The sequence below is a fragment of the Monodon monoceros genome, unplaced genomic scaffold (genome assembly GCF_005190385.1).
Source record: "Monodon monoceros isolate NGI ecotype Baffin Bay Population unplaced genomic scaffold, NGI_Narwhal_1 Super_Scaffold_1, whole genome shotgun sequence".
NCBI lineage: Eukaryota > Metazoa > Chordata > Mammalia > Artiodactyla > Monodontidae > Monodon > Monodon monoceros.
The window spans coordinates 7,420,307-7,436,251 of NW_021703765.1; the positions used below are offsets into that span (position 1 = coordinate 7,420,307).

General features: G+C 38.2%; 1 protein-coding gene and 1 long non-coding RNA gene across 2 annotated transcripts in view; one reads left to right on the top strand and one right to left on the bottom strand.

Moving 5' to 3' along the window:
- Window positions 1–1,108, top strand: part of LOC114894248 — a 54,928-nt gene extending 53,820 nt beyond the window's left edge. The window contains exon 3 of the long non-coding RNA XR_003793188.1: window positions 844–1,108. This is a non-coding gene — a long non-coding RNA (uncharacterized LOC114894248). The remainder of the gene's footprint in view (window positions 1–843) is intronic.
- DOK6 (docking protein 6) overlaps window positions 1–15,945 on the bottom strand; it is a 392,119-nt gene that overhangs the window by 45,017 nt on the left and 331,157 nt on the right. The gene's annotated exons all lie outside the window — the stretch shown is intronic.

The window sequence follows — 15,945 nt, forward strand, 5'->3', positions numbered from 1 at the left end:
CTGACACATAACCTTCATTCCGAATTATAATTTTAGAAATATATGTTATATATTTAAATACAATTATAATATATATCAATATTAATAAAAAATATATATTTCAGAAATTATATATGTTATATATTTTAAAATTTTCTTTAAATGTAAAGGTGGGTCCACATTTTCATGTCCTATTATTTATACAATTATACAATCATTTGTACAATTCAGATTAAAATAAGCTATTTCTTTTCCCAGTAAACAGGATGCTGCCACCGAATTCAGATTATTTTTTACAAAAATGTGAAAATATGAAAAATATGTCAAGTGTAGATTCCCAAGATAGAAAAGGTTAAGTTCAGGTTTAAAGGACATTGCAGGAGTTACCAGCCCACTAGCATCATTTACCGAGAAGAAAACCAAGGAAGAGCCTCCTAAATATGAAGTCAGGTGAACTGTGGTACAACGGCAGGTTAAACACACACACACAGAGGGAGAGAGAGCGCGATGGGGAGAGGGAAAGAGTAGGACAGTGAGAGGGGGAGAGGGAGGGAGAGACAGAGAGGGGGGAGTGAAACTGAGCAGGACCCTGTGGGGCTCCTGGGCACCGAAGCCTTTCCGTGTCCCCCATTTCTTGTTTGTAGGGAACAGCCTCCAGCCTCTATGACCTTCCCTGAGTTCCAAAGGGCAGATTTGAACAGTTGCTTATCAGGGAAGGGAGGGGATGCAGAGACAAGGGAGGGGCAGTCAAGAAACAATAGTGCAGCCTTGGGGCAGATCCTGGTTCCCCCTCAAGGTATCTTCAAGCCCTGTACGGACCTAAAACCCCCAACAGATGGATAATGTCAGCATTCTCCATTCCAGATTAAAGGAACCAGAGAAGCCCTTCCATAACACCACCTGAGGCCAGATTAAAGGAACCACAGAAACTCATCAGATTACCTGCGACCAGATTAAAGGACTGCAGGCCCTGCACACACCCTAATCTTATCATCAACCCCACCCTTGAAGGGACTGCTGTCAAACTCCTCACCAAATCCCCCTGGTTGGGACACACAGGTTTTCAGGGACACAAGCCTGCTGTGTCCCCCTTTGCCTGGCAAAGCAATAAAACTATTCTTTTCTACTTCACCCAAAACTCTGTCTCTGAGATTCGATTCGGCATCTGTGCACAGAGGCTGAGTTTTTAGCATCAAGAGGGAGGGAGAGGGATGGGGGGGAGGGATAGAGGGAAGAGGAGAGGGCAAGGGGGGAAACAGGGAAAGGGAGGGAGAGGTTGGAGAAGAGGGGGGAGGGGGACAGGAGAGGGAGAGGGGCCACTGCCAAATCACCTTTCACTTCTAAGAGCTGAGAATACAGCTGACCCTTGAACTACACAATGTTGAACAAGTGTGTGTGTCCACTTAGGAGTTTTCAATAGAATTACCAGGGTTAGTTGAATCCTTGGGTGCAGAAGCACGGATACAGAAGACTGACTATAAGTTATACATGGATTTTCAACTGCGTAGAGGGGTGGTGCCCCCAACCCCTGTGTTGTTCAAGGGTCAACTGTATTTTTAATTTTTATCTTACAAATTAGAGCCAAAATAACTTGGGCTGCATCTTCTCTCCATGGCAAAACTTCTATCATAAGGCAACACAATTACAAGAATTTAATAAATAGCAGCACGACAACATGGGAATTTCTTGCCAGAAACATACTGCTTTTTGTATAGATAAGATCAGCCCGAAAGCCCTTTCTAAGGCACTCTGCTGGGTAGGTACCAGGGAAAGCAAAGGTATTTTCTACTTTGACAACCTAGTGAGCAGGTAGGGGTCTATTTGGAGAAAGATACGATTAAACTTTTATCTGGACCTCAAAGTACACATAACAAAGTCACTAGTACAAGACAGACGTGGAAAGGACACTGGATGGAAGTGACAGTACCGGGTTGGCCCGTTTGCTCAGGTTTCTCCATAGGATATGGCAAAATCCGAATGAACTTTTTGGCCAACCCAATATTAAAAAAGAGAGTAAAAATGGGAAAGTGCATTCCCACTTGGGACAGTTACATCCCTGGCATGAGATTTACTGAGGGAGAAAATGCTGTAAGGATAGGAAAGGGCAGAATATGAAACGCCATTACTATTGTTAAAGGAAAGTCTAAGATTACAGTGCCACACAGGTGGGGTGCCACTCCAGGACCCTTTGTGTGAGGCCTCCTGTCCAGCAAACAATTGATGTCTCTGTCACTGTCTCCAGGCTCTGTCTTTGGTCTCAAGTCTGGGCAACTATAAGGCTTGCAGATCTTCAGCCCAACACAAGCACGAGGTATTTCTAAGCCAACCTCTTTTTTGAGCACATACAGAATTCTAAAATAATACTCCAGGGCCGTAGACAATGACTATTCCTCAAATATACAACAGAGAGGCAACTTCCCAAATTCATTTGGAAGAATGGGATTTTCTGACGGACAGAAGGATAAGAAGTATAATTTCTCTCACAGAGTTGTGATGTCAGTGAGAACATTCTGTTCTAAAGTCACATACCTTTTATCTTTGAATATATACGTAAAAGACATATTATGTCATTTGAAGTTTGGCATTGAATTTCTTTTTTGCATTATGAATATTTAGACATATTAATAAAATGGAGGTTCTAAATTCCCTACCAAACCAATGCAATATAGCAATGCCAATCAAAAATTTCTAGGAACATGCCCAAACTATACTATTCTTACTGTGTTAAAATACAGACGTTAAAACATAAGTACATGTTTTAAATTCTTAACATAAATTTCTCTCATGTAACCATGCTCCTAAGTTTTAAAATACTGGCTGTTTGAAGTCTGAAGTAGCAAACATTGAGTTAGCATCTGTTATTTATAGGGCAGTGGGGTAAGTGCCACAACTTCACTGAAGGCCACATCTGGCTTAAATCTACATTAACTCTGCAGTATAATTTTAATGATGCTAATTTCTGATGTTTCTCATCTTTTCTTATTCTCCAATCATTATCAAGTCTCCAGATGTGATGCTCTCTGGCAGACAAAAAAAAATAAAGGGGAAGATGTATGAAATACAATTTTTAAACCTAGAACTAGGGATTGGGTACATTTAGTTGAAGAGCCAGAGGTAGAGATGAGGTTAAAAAAACAGAAGTCAGGAAGAAAAATATAAGTGAATTTTCTCCTCTCAACGTTCTTCTGTGTAGTTTATCGTTTGTGAAGTGTAGCTTAATAGGCACATTTCAAGGGAAGTGATATACGGTGAGACACCAGTGAGCCAAATGGTCCTGTGTGCGTGTGTACATATGTATGTGTGTGTACATACGTATGTGTGTGTATGTGTGTGTGCACATGCACATAAATACATGATGACAGCTGACCTTCTGTCATGGTTGTATTAACCTTTCCTTGAGCTAATGTCATGTACCATATTTATTCCCTACTGAATCAAAAGGAATATATTTTTTCCGTAAAAGTTTGATCCATATAGAACTATATGTTACCTATTATATTTAGAAAATTGCATGGGGAAGCTTGATGGAGAAAAATCAAGTATAGAGACCAAGTTTCAGGTTTAATTGTGTTAAGCTACACTTCACAAACTATAAACTACATAGAAGAACCTTGAGAGGGAAAAAAGTTCACTTACATTAATATTTTTCTTCCTGGCTTCAGTTTTCTGAAATTGAAATTTCAGGTTTGAATTAAAGAGAGTGAAGCGATTTGTTTGAATAAGGTCATTGTTAGATTATACTAATCCAATATAATATCTGGAAACTCTGGGCCTTTTAGTAACTACTTTTATGCATCTAATAGAATATGATTAAATGGCTGACTGTTAACATTTCACACTGAGTTACCTTCAGATTTTTCATTGTGCTATGTCAGGAGAACTTAATTAACAGTCTGCATCTTGGCTTTCATCTCTGGTCCAGCCATGATAAAATCAGCTTAGTAGTAATGGGCTCAAGCAAACTTGGTCTACCTGAGGAGACAGGTTGGGGCCTGGTAGAGGAAGTTCTCAGGTTACTCAGGAGTCAGGGTGATGAATCAGCAAGAATTGACCTTGGGCGGGAGGGTGGGCTGTGGACACCTCTTCTACACTGAGCTGAATAAAGTCATTCAGGAATTTTGCAACTCCACGGACTGAAAAACAGTGTCCCATTTCCCTTGGGCTACATGGACTGAGTGATGTAAGGCTTGGGAGAAGGGGTTCATCTCTTTAGGGGGCAATGTCTTGTTTATACTCACAGATGGAAAGAAAAAAACAACTGAAGACTTAACCCTGACGTTTTGCCTGACATTTTTTTTTTCTTGCATTAAAAACGTAGGGTTTGGGGCTTCCTGGTGGTGCGGCGGGGTTAAGAATCCATCTGCCAACGAAGGGGACACGGGTTCGAGCCCTGGTCCGGGAGGACCCCACATGCCGCAGAGCAACTAAGCCCATGAGCCACAACTACTGAGCCCTCGCGCCACAACTACCAAGGCCCGTGCGCCTGGGGCCTGTGCTCTGCCACAAGAGAAGCCACTGCAATAAGCCCGCGCACAGCAATGAAGAGTAGCCCCCGCTTGCTGCAAACAGAGAAAGCCCCAAGGGCAGCAACGAAGATCCACTACAGCCAAAAATAAAATACAATAAATAAATTTTTTAAAAAATTCTAAAAAGAATGAAACAATAGTATGACTCAATTAAAAAAAAAAAAAACTTTGGGTTAGGTTTAGAGTTAGATTTAGTTTTTCTCGAACTTTAGAAGCTAGAAAACCATTTCTATATATATATTTTTTAACATTTTTATTGGAGTATAATTGATTTACAATGGAGTGTTAGTTTCTGCTTTATAACAAAGTGAATCAGCTATACGTATACATATATCCCCATATTTCCTCCCTTTTGTGTCTTCCTCCCACCCTCCCTATCCAACCCCTCTAGGTGGTCACAAAGTACCAAGCTGATCTCCCTGTGCTGTGAGGTTGCTTCCCACTAGCTATCTATTTTACATTTGGTAGTATAAATATGTCCAAGCCACTCTCTCACTTTGTCCCAGCTTCCCCTTCCCCCTCCTTGTGTCCTCAAGTCTATTCTCTAAGTCTGCGTCTTTATTACTGTCCTGCTCTTAGGTTCTTCATATCCTTTTTTTTTTTTTTAATTCCATATATGTGTTAGCATACGGTATATATTTTTCTCTTACTGACTTACTTTACTCTGTATGACAGATTCTAGGTCCATCCACCTCACTACAGATAACTCAATTTCATTTCTTTTTATGGCTGAGTAATATTCCATTCTATATATGTGCCACATCTTCTTTATCCATTCATCTGTCGATGGACACTCAGGTTGCTTCCATGTCCTGGCTGTTGTAAATAGAGCTGCAATGAACACTGTGGTACATGACTCTTTATGAATTGTGGTTTACTCAGGGTATATGCCCAGTAGTGGGATTGCTGGGTCATATGGTAGTTCTATTTTTAGTTTTCTAAGGAACCTCCATACTGTCCTCCATAGTGGCTGTAACAATGTACACAATGAACCCACAGTGCAAGAGGATATCCATTTCTCCACACCCTCTCCAGCATTTGTTGTTCGTAGATTTTTTGATGATGGCCATTCTGACTGGTGTGAGGTGATACCTCACTGCAGTTTTGATTTGCATTTCTTTAATGATTAGAGATGTTGAGCATCCTTTCATGTTTGTTGGCAATCTGTACATCTTCTTTGGAGAAATGTCTGTTTAAGTCTTCTGCCCATTTTGGATTGGGTTGTTTATTTTTTTGATATTGAGCTGCATGAGCTGCTTATAAATTTTGGAGATTAATCCTTTGTCATTTGCAAATATTTTCTCCCATTCTGAGGGTTGTCTTTTCGTCTTGTTTGTGGTTTCCTTTGCTGTGCAAAAGCTTTTAAGTTTCATTAGGTCCCATTCGTTTATTTTTGTTTTGATTTCCGTTTCTCTAGGAGGTGGGTCAAAAAGGATCTTGTGTGATTTATGTAATAGAGTATTCTGCCTACGTTTTCCTCTAAGAGTTTTCTAGTGTCTGGCCTTACATTTAGGTCTTTAATCCATTTTGAGTTTATTTTTGTGTATGGTATTAAGAAGTGTTCTAATTTCATTCTCTTACATGTAACGGTGCAGTTTTCCCAGCACCACTTATTGAAGAGGCTGTCTTTTCTCCACTGTATATTCTTGCCTCCTTTATCAAAAATAAGGTGACCATATGTATGTGGGTTTATCTCTGGGCTTTCTATCCTGTTCCATTGATCTATATTTCTGTTTTTGTGCAAGTACCATACTGTCTTGATTACTGTAGCTTTGTAGTTTAGTCTGAAGTCAGCGAGCCTGATTCCTCCAGCTCCATAGAAAACCATTTCTTAAAGCGAGATTTTTATAACGTGCTTAGAACAAAATTCTTCATGCAGAGTGGAAACTCCATAATAATATTTTAAAGTTAACAACTACAATAAATTGTAGTAGGATATACAAGGGAATCCCCATAAAGGTAACAGCTGATCTTTCAGCAGAAACTCTGCAAGCCATAAGAGAGTGGCAGGACATATTTAAAGTGGTGAAAGGGAAAAACCTACAACCAAGATTACTCTACCCAGCAAGGATCTCATTCAGATTTGACAGAGAAATTAAAACCTTTACAGACAAGCAAAAGCTAAGAGAATTCAGCAACACCAAACTAGCTAAACAACAAACGCTAAAGGAACTTCCCTAGACAGGAAACACAAAAGAAGGAAAAGACCTACAATAACAAGCCCAAAACAATTAAGAAAATGGTAATAGGAACATACATATTGATAACTACCTTAAATGTAAATGGATTAAATGCTCCAAACAAAAGACATAGACTGACTGAATGGATACAAAAACAAGACCCGTATATATGCTGTCTACAAGAGACCCACTTCAGACCTAGGGACACACACACAGAAAGTCAGGGGATGGAAAAAGATATTCCATGCAAATGGAAATCAAAAGAAAGCTGGAGTAGCAATTTTCATATCAGACAAAATAGACTTTAAAACAAAGACTATTACAAGAGACAAGAAGGACACTACATAATGATCAGGGAATCAATCCAAGAAGATATAACAATTATAAATATTTCTGCAACCAACATAGGAGCACACCAATACATAAGGCAAATACTAACAGCCATAAAAGGGGAAATCGACAGTAACACAATCATACTAGGGGACTTTAACACCCCACTTTCACCAATGGACAGATCATCCAAAATGAAAATAAAAAAGGAAACACAAGCTTTAAATGATACATCAAACAATATGGACTTAATTGATATTTATAGGACATTCCATCCAAAAACAACAGAATACACTTTCTTCCTAAGTTCTCATGGAACATTCTGCAGGATAGGTCACACCTTGGGTCACAAATCAAGCCTTGGTGAATTTAAGAAAATTGAAATCGTATCAAGTATCTTTTTTGAACAGAATGCTATGAGACTAGATATCAATTAAAGGAAAAAATCTGTAAAAAATATAAACACATGGAGGCTAAACAATACACTACTTAATAACCAAGACATCCCTGAGGAAATGAAAAAATACCTAGAAACAAATGACAATGAAAACACGACGACCCAAAACCTATGGGATGCAGCAAAAGCATTTCGAAGAGGGAAGTTATAGCAATACAATCCTACCTTAAGAAACAAGAAACATCTCAAATAAACAACCTAACCTTACACCTAAAGCAATCAGAGAAAAAAGAACAAAAAAATCTCAAAGTTAGTAGAAGGAAAGATATCATAAAGGTCAGATCAGAAATAAAAAGAAATGAAGGAAACAATAGCAAAGATCAATAAAACTAAAAGCTGGTTCTTTGGGAACATAAACAAAATTGATAAACCATTAGCCAGACTCATCAAGAAAAAAAGCAAGAAGACTCAAGTCAATACAATTAGAAATGAAAAAGGAGACTTAACAACTGACACTGCAGAAATACAAAGGATCATGAGAGATAACTACAAGCAATTCTATGCCAATAAAATGGACAACCTGGAAGAAATGGACAAATTCATAGAAAAGCACAAACTTCCGAGACTGAACCAGGAAGAAATCGAAAATATAAACAAACCAATCACAAGCACTGAAGTTGAGACTGTGATTAAAACTCTTCCAACAAACAAAAGCCCAGGACCAGATGGCTTCACAGGAGAATTCTATCAAACATTTAGAGAAGAGCTAACACCTATCCTTCTCAAACTCTTCCAAATTATAGCAGAGGGAAAAACACGCCCACACTCATTCTACGAGGCTATCATCACCCTGATACCAAAACCAGACAACGATGTCCCAAAAAAGAAAACTACAGACCAGTATCACTGATGAACATAGATGCAAAAACCCTCAACAAAATACTAGCAAACAGAATCCAACAGCACATTAAAAGGATCATACACCATGATCAAGTAGGGTTTATCCCAGGAAAGCAAGGATTCTTCAATATATGCACATCAATTAATGTGATACACCATATTAACAAATCGAAGAATAAAAACCATATGATCATCTCAATAGATGCAGAATAAGTTTTTGACAAAATTCAACACCCATTTATGATAAAAACCCTCCAGAAAGAAGGCATAGAGGGAACTTACCTCAACATAATATAGGCCATATGTGACAAACCAACAGCCAACATCATCCTCATTTGTGAAAACCTGAAACCATTTCCACTAAGATCAGAAACAAAACAAGTTTGCCCACTCTCACCACTGTTATTCAACATTGTTTTGGAAGTTTTAACCACAGCAGTCAGAGAATAAAAAGAAATAAAAGGAATACAAATGGGAAAAAAGAAGTAAAGCTGTCACTGTTTACAGATGACATGATACTATACATAGAGAATCCTAAAGATGCTATCAGAAAACTTCTAGAGCTAATCAATGAATTTGGTAAAGTTGCAGGATACAAAATTAATGCACAGAAATCTCTTGCATTCTTACACACTAATGAAGAAAAATCTGAAAGCGAAATTAAAGAAACACTCACATTACCACTGCAACAAAAAGAATAAAATACCTAGGAATAAACCTACCTGATGAGACAAAAGACATGTATGCAGAAAACTGACACTGATGAAAGAAATTAAAGATGATACAAATAGATGGAGAGATATACAATGTTCTTAGACTGGAAGAATGAACACTGTGAAAATGACTATACTACCCAAAGCAATCTGCAGATTCAATGCAATCCCTATCAAACTACCACTGGCATTTTACACAGAAATAGAACAAAAAATTTCACAATTTGTATGGAAACACAAAAGTCCCTGAATAGCCAAAGCAATCTTGAGAAAGAAAAATGGAGCTGGAGGAATCAGGCTCCCTGACTTCAGACGATACTACAAAGCTACAGTAATCAAGACAGTATGGTACTGGCACAAAACAGAAATATAGATCAATGGAACAGGATAGAAAGCCCAGAGATAAACCCACACACATATGGTCACCTTATCTTTGATAAAGGAGGCAAGAATATACAATGAAGGAAGAAAAGACAGCCTCTTCGATAAGTGGTGCTGGGAAAACTGGACAGCAACATGTAAAAGAATGAAATTAGAACACTCCCTACCACCATACACAAAAATAAACCCAAAGTGGATTAAAGACCTAAATGTAAGGCCAGACACTGGAAAACTCTTAGAGGAAAACATAGGCAGAACCCTCTATGACATAAATCACAGCAAGATCCTTTTTGACCCATCTCCTAGAGAAATGGAAATAAAAATAAACAAATGGGACCTAATGAAACTTAAAAGCTTTTGCACAGCATAGGAAACCATAAACAAGATGAAAAGACAACCCTCAGAATGGGAGAAAATATTTGCAAATGAAGCAACTGACAGAGAATTAATCTCCAAAATTTAAAAGCAGCTCATGCAGCTCAATATCAAAAAAACAAAAAACTCAATCCAAAAATGGGCAGAAGACCTAAACAGACATTTCTCCAAAGACGATATACAGATTGCCAACAAACACATGAAAGGATGCTCAACATCACTAATCATTAGAGACATGCAAATCAAAACTACAGTGAGGTATGACCTCACACCAGTCAGAATGTCCATCATCAAAAAATGTACAAACAGTAAATGCTGGAGACAGTGTGGAGAAAAGGGAACCCTCTTGCCCTCTGGGTGGGAATATAAATTGATACAGCCACCATGCAGAACAGTATGGAGGTTCCTTAAAAAATTAAAAATAGAACTACCATACGACCCAGCAATACCACTACTGCGCATATACCTGGAGGCAACCATAATTCAAAAAGAGTCATGTACCACAATATTCATTGCAGCTGTATTTACAGTAGCCAGGGTATGGAAGCAACCTAAGTGTCCATCGACAGATCAATGGATAAAGATGTGGCACATATATACAATGGAATATTACTGAGCCATAAAAAGAAATGAAATTGAGTTATTTGTAGTGAGGTGGATGGACCTACAGTCTGCCATACCGACTGAAGTAAGTCAGAATGAGAAAAAGAAATACTGTATGCTAACACATATATATGGAATCTAAAAAAATAAAAAAACCAATGGTCGTGAAGACCCTAGGGGCAGGATGGGAATAAAGACACAGACCTACTAGAGAATGGACTTGAGGATGGGGAAGGGTTAGCTGGGGCAAAGTGAGAGATTGGCATGGACATATATACACTACCAAATGTAAACTAGATCGCTAGTGGGAAGCAGCTGCACAGCACAGGGAGATCAGGTCAGTGCTTTGTCACCACTTAGAGGGGTGGGATAGGGAGGGTGGGAGGGAGGGAGATGCAAGAGGGATGAGATGTGGGGATATATGTATATGTATAGTTGATTCACTGTGTTATAAAGCAGAAACTAACACACCATTGTAAAGCAATTATATTCAAATAAAGATGTTAAAAAATGTAGTATGATAGCATGCTTCCCTTTTCTGGGAAAGAAACTTCTTACTGCAAATTTAATATTGACAATGGTTAGTAATTATGGAATCTTTATACCTTATGTGGACGATCTCATTTAAGCGCTGTGATAGGTACCATTATCCTCGTTTTAGAGATCAAGAATATGAGGCTTAGAAAGATTAAGTAAGTAGCCCAAAGTCACACAACTTAGCAATGGTAAAGTTAATATTCAAACTCAGGTTTACTTAACTCTGAAACTCCAGATTTTAACCTCTGCAGATAGAGCCTCTTCACAATGACTGAGCCATCCAAATTTAGCAGAGCCATGGGGATAAAAAAATCATTCAAAGTTGCTACCTCAGATCATCCAAACAGAAAATTAATAAGGAAACTCAAGCTTTAAATGACACAATAGACCAGATAGATTTAATTGATATTTATGAGACATTCCATCCAAAAACAGAAGATTACACTTTCTTCTCAAATGCGCATGGAACATTCTCCAGGATGGATCACATCTTGGGTCACAAATCAAGCCTCAGTGAATTTAAGAAACTTGAAATCATATCAAGCATCTTTTCTGACGACAACGCTATGAGATTGGAAATCGGTCACAGGGAAAAAAACATAAAAAACACAGACAGATGGAGGCTAAACAATATGTTACTAAATAACCAAGAGATCACTGAAGAAATCAAAGAGGAAATCAAAAAATACCTAGAGACAAATGACAATGAAAACACGACAATCCAAAACCTATTGGATGCAGCAAAAGCAGTTCTAAGAGGGCAGTTTATAACAATACAATCCTACCTCAAGAAACAACAAACATCTCAAATAAACAATCTAACCTTACACCTAAAAGGAGTGGAGAAAAGAACAAACAAAACCCCACCTTAGCAGAAGGAAAGAAATCATAAAAATCAGAGCAGAAATAAGTGAAATAGAAACAAAGAAAACAAGAGCAAAGATCAATAGAATTAAAAGCTGGTTCTTTGAGAAGATAAACAAAATTCATAAACCATTAGCCAGACTCATCAAGAAAAAAAGGGAGAGGACTCAAATCAATAAAATTGGAAGTGAAAAAGAAGTTAAAACAGACATGGCAGAAATAAAAGGCATCCTAAGAGACTACTACAAGCAACCCTATGCCAATAAAATGGACAACCTGGAAGAAATGGACAAATTCTTAGAAAGGTATAACCTTCCAAGACTGCACCAGGAAGAAATAGAAAATATGAACAGAACAATCACAAGTAATGAAATTGAAACTGTGATTAAAAATCTTCCAACAAACAAAAGTCCAGGACCAGATGGTTTCACAGGTGAATTCTATCAAACATTTAGAGAAGAGCTAAAACCCATCCTTCTCAAAGTCTTCCAAAAATTGCAGAGGAAGGAACACTCCCAAACTCATTCTATGAGGCCACCTTCACCCTGATACCAAAACCAGACAAAGATACTACAAAAAAATAAAATTACACACCAATATCACTGATGAATATAGTTGCAAAAATCCTCAACAAAATACTAGCAAACAGAATCCAACAGCACATTAAAAGGATCATACACCATGATCAAGTGGGATTTATCCCAGGGATGCAAGGATTCTTCAATATATGCAAATCAATCAATGTGATACACCATATTAACAAATTGAAGAAGAAAAACCATATGATCATCTCAATAGATGCAGAAAAAGCTTGTGACAAAATTCAACACCCATTTATGATAAAAACCCTCCAGAAAGTGGGCATAGAGGGACACCTACCTCAACATAATAAAGGTTACATACAAGAAACCCACAGCAAACATCATTCTCAATGGTGAAAAACTGAAAGCATTTCCTCTAAGATGAGGAACAAGACAAGAATGTCCACTCTCACCACTATTATTCAACATAGTTTTGGAAGTCCTAGCCATGGCAATTATAGAAGAGAAAGAAATAAAACGAATACAAATTGGAAAAGAAGAAATAAAACTGTCGCTGTTTGCAGATGACATGATACTATACATATAGAATCCTAAAGGTGCGACCAGAAAACCACTAGAGCTAATCAATGAATTTGGTAAAGTTGCAGGATACAAAATTAATGCACAGAAATCTCTTGCATTCCTATATACTAACAATGAAAAATCTGAAAGATAAATTAAGGAAACACTCCCATTTACCATTGCAGCAAAGAGAATAAAATACCTAGGAATAAACCTACCCTAGGAGACAAAAGACCTGTATGCAGAAAACTATAAGACACTGACGAAAGAAATTAAAGATGATACCAACTGATGGAGAGATATACCATGTTCTTGGATTGGAAGAATCAACATTGTGAAAATGACTATATTACCCAAGGCAATCTACAGATTCATTGCATTCCCCATCAAACTACCAATGGCATTCTTCACAGAATTAGAACAAAAAATTTCACAATTTGTATGGAAACATAAAAGACCCTGAGTAGCCAAAGCAATCTTGAGAAAGAAAAATGGAGCTGGAGGAATCAGGCTCCCTGACTTCAGACGATACTACAAAGCTACAGTAATCAAGACAATATGGTACTGGCACAAAAAAGAAATATAGATCAATGGAACAGGAGAGAAAGCTCAGAGATAAACCCACACACCTATGGTCAACTGATCTATGTCAAAGGAGGCAAGGATATACAGTGAAGAAAAGACAGCCTCTTCAATAAGTGGTGCTGGCAAAACTGGACAGCTACATATAAAAGAATGAAATTAGAACACTCCCTAACACTACACACAAAAATAAACTCAAAAGGGATTAGAGACCTAAATGTAAGACCAGACACTATAAAACTCTTAGAGGAAAACATAGGAGGAACACTCTTTGACATAAATCACAGCAAGATCTTTTTTGATCCACCTCCTAGAGTAAATAATGTAAATAAAAACAAAAATAAACAAATGGGACCTAATGAAACGTCAAAGCTTTTGCAAAGCAAAGGAAACTACTAAGAAGATGAGAAGACAACTCTCAGAATGGGAGAAAATATTTGCAAATGAATCAACAGGCAAAGGATTAATCTCCAAAATATAGAATCAGCTCATGCAGCTCAATATTAAAAAAACAAACAACCCAATCCCAAAATGGGCAGAAGACCTAAACAGACATTTCTCCACAGAAGACATACACATGGCCAAGAAGCACATGAAAAGCTGCTCAACATCACTAATTATTAGAGAAATGCAAATCAAAACTACAATGAGGTATTTGACCTCACACCAGTTAGAATGGGCTTCATCAGGAAATCTACAAACAACAAATGCTGGAGAGGGTGTGGAGAAAAGGAAACCCTCTTGCACTGTTGCTGGGAATGTAAATTGATACAGCCACTGTGGAGAACAGTATGGAGGTTCCTTAAAAAACTAAAAATAGAATGACCATATGACCCAGAAATCCCACTACTGCACATATACTCAGAGAAAACCATAATTCAAAAAGACACATGCACCCCAATGTTCATTGCAGCACTATTTACAACAGCCAGGTCATGAAGGCAACCTAAATGCCCATCAACAGACGAATGGATAAAGTTGTGGTACAAATATACAATGGAATATTACTCAGCCATAAAAAGGAATGAAATAGAGTCATTTGCAGAGACGCTGATGAATCTAGAGACTGTCATAGAGAGTGAAGTAAGTCAGAAAAACAAATAGCGTATATTAACCCATATATGTGGAACCTAGGAAAATGGTACAGATAACTGGTTTGCAGGGCAGAAGTTGAGACACAGATGTAGAGAACAAACGTATGGACACCAAGGGGGGAAAGCGGCAGGGGGTGGTGGTGGTGGTGGTGTGATGAATTGGGAGATTGGGATTGACATGTATACGTTGATGTGAATAAAATGGATGACTAATAAGAACCTGCTGTGTAAAAAAAAAAATTCCAACATTAAAAACAAAAGGAAAAAGAAAATGTAGATTCACCATAAAATAAAAGTTGCTACCTCAGAACCTAGTAGAAGAAACAGGTTTATAAACAAATAGATTGATATATTAAAGCTGTACCTAAATGTCTGGGAGCTTGGTAGAGGGAGTGATGGATGATAACTGTGGGGTATGAGGGACATTTCACACTGAGAATATTTGGAGCATCGTTTTGGTGTCTATCTTGGGGAAGCAACTGTTTCATTCCTCTCTGAAAACTGATATCCAGGGAGGCACCTTCTGCCTTTGACTTCCCCTTCGTAAGGTAAGGATACGCAGTACATGTTCATAGAGAAGCTTTGATAGACACAAAGTGTTGATTCTAAAAACCGGCTCATGTTTTAAGGTTTGTTGCCGAATCGCCAGAAGCAGGGTCGGGCCTTATGGACAACGTGGGATGTATTGGCTGCTGTGGACCCACAGTGACTGATTCACCTGACAACATGTAGATGAAATCCTGGGAAGATGGGAGCATGAACACGTGCAAGCTCCTTTTTACCACTGGTGCAGATTTCTCTGTGTGTGTGTGTGTTACTTGCTACAGGAGGCTTTTATTAACTTTGCGATTTGGAAAACATCATATCATGAAAATTTAAACAGAAGATCTCAATGGAAGCAATCTAAAAACCATGCGATCTTGAAATTAAACAGGCAGTAAAGGACAGAGGGTCAGAGCTGAGCAAAGAGTGAGTAAATCCTTTGATTTACCTCCTTCATCTCCGCCAGAACTCTATTTACCGTTTTCCAAAGGTTATCTCTAATTCTAATTGCCTGTTTGCATCCTGTCCTTCTGAGAAATTGGAGCAGCAGATGCCCTTTCGGTGAACATAACATGCCTTCTGTGTAATCAGGTTGGCTGCTGTGCTGACACCGGGGGTCTGGAGCTAATTACAGATGTACCACGGGCGGAGGGAGCAGACAGTTCAGAGCTGGCATCTGAATATTAATCAGTTTAATGAAAGCAGAACTCCAAAAGTTGTCACCTTTACAAACGGCACCCCCAATCGTCCTTAATTCCGAGAGTGAAGTTGTTCAGGCTGTTCAAAAACGAGTCCCAGCCTATCCCATGTAGATTTGTGTAAAAAATAGTAATTAAAT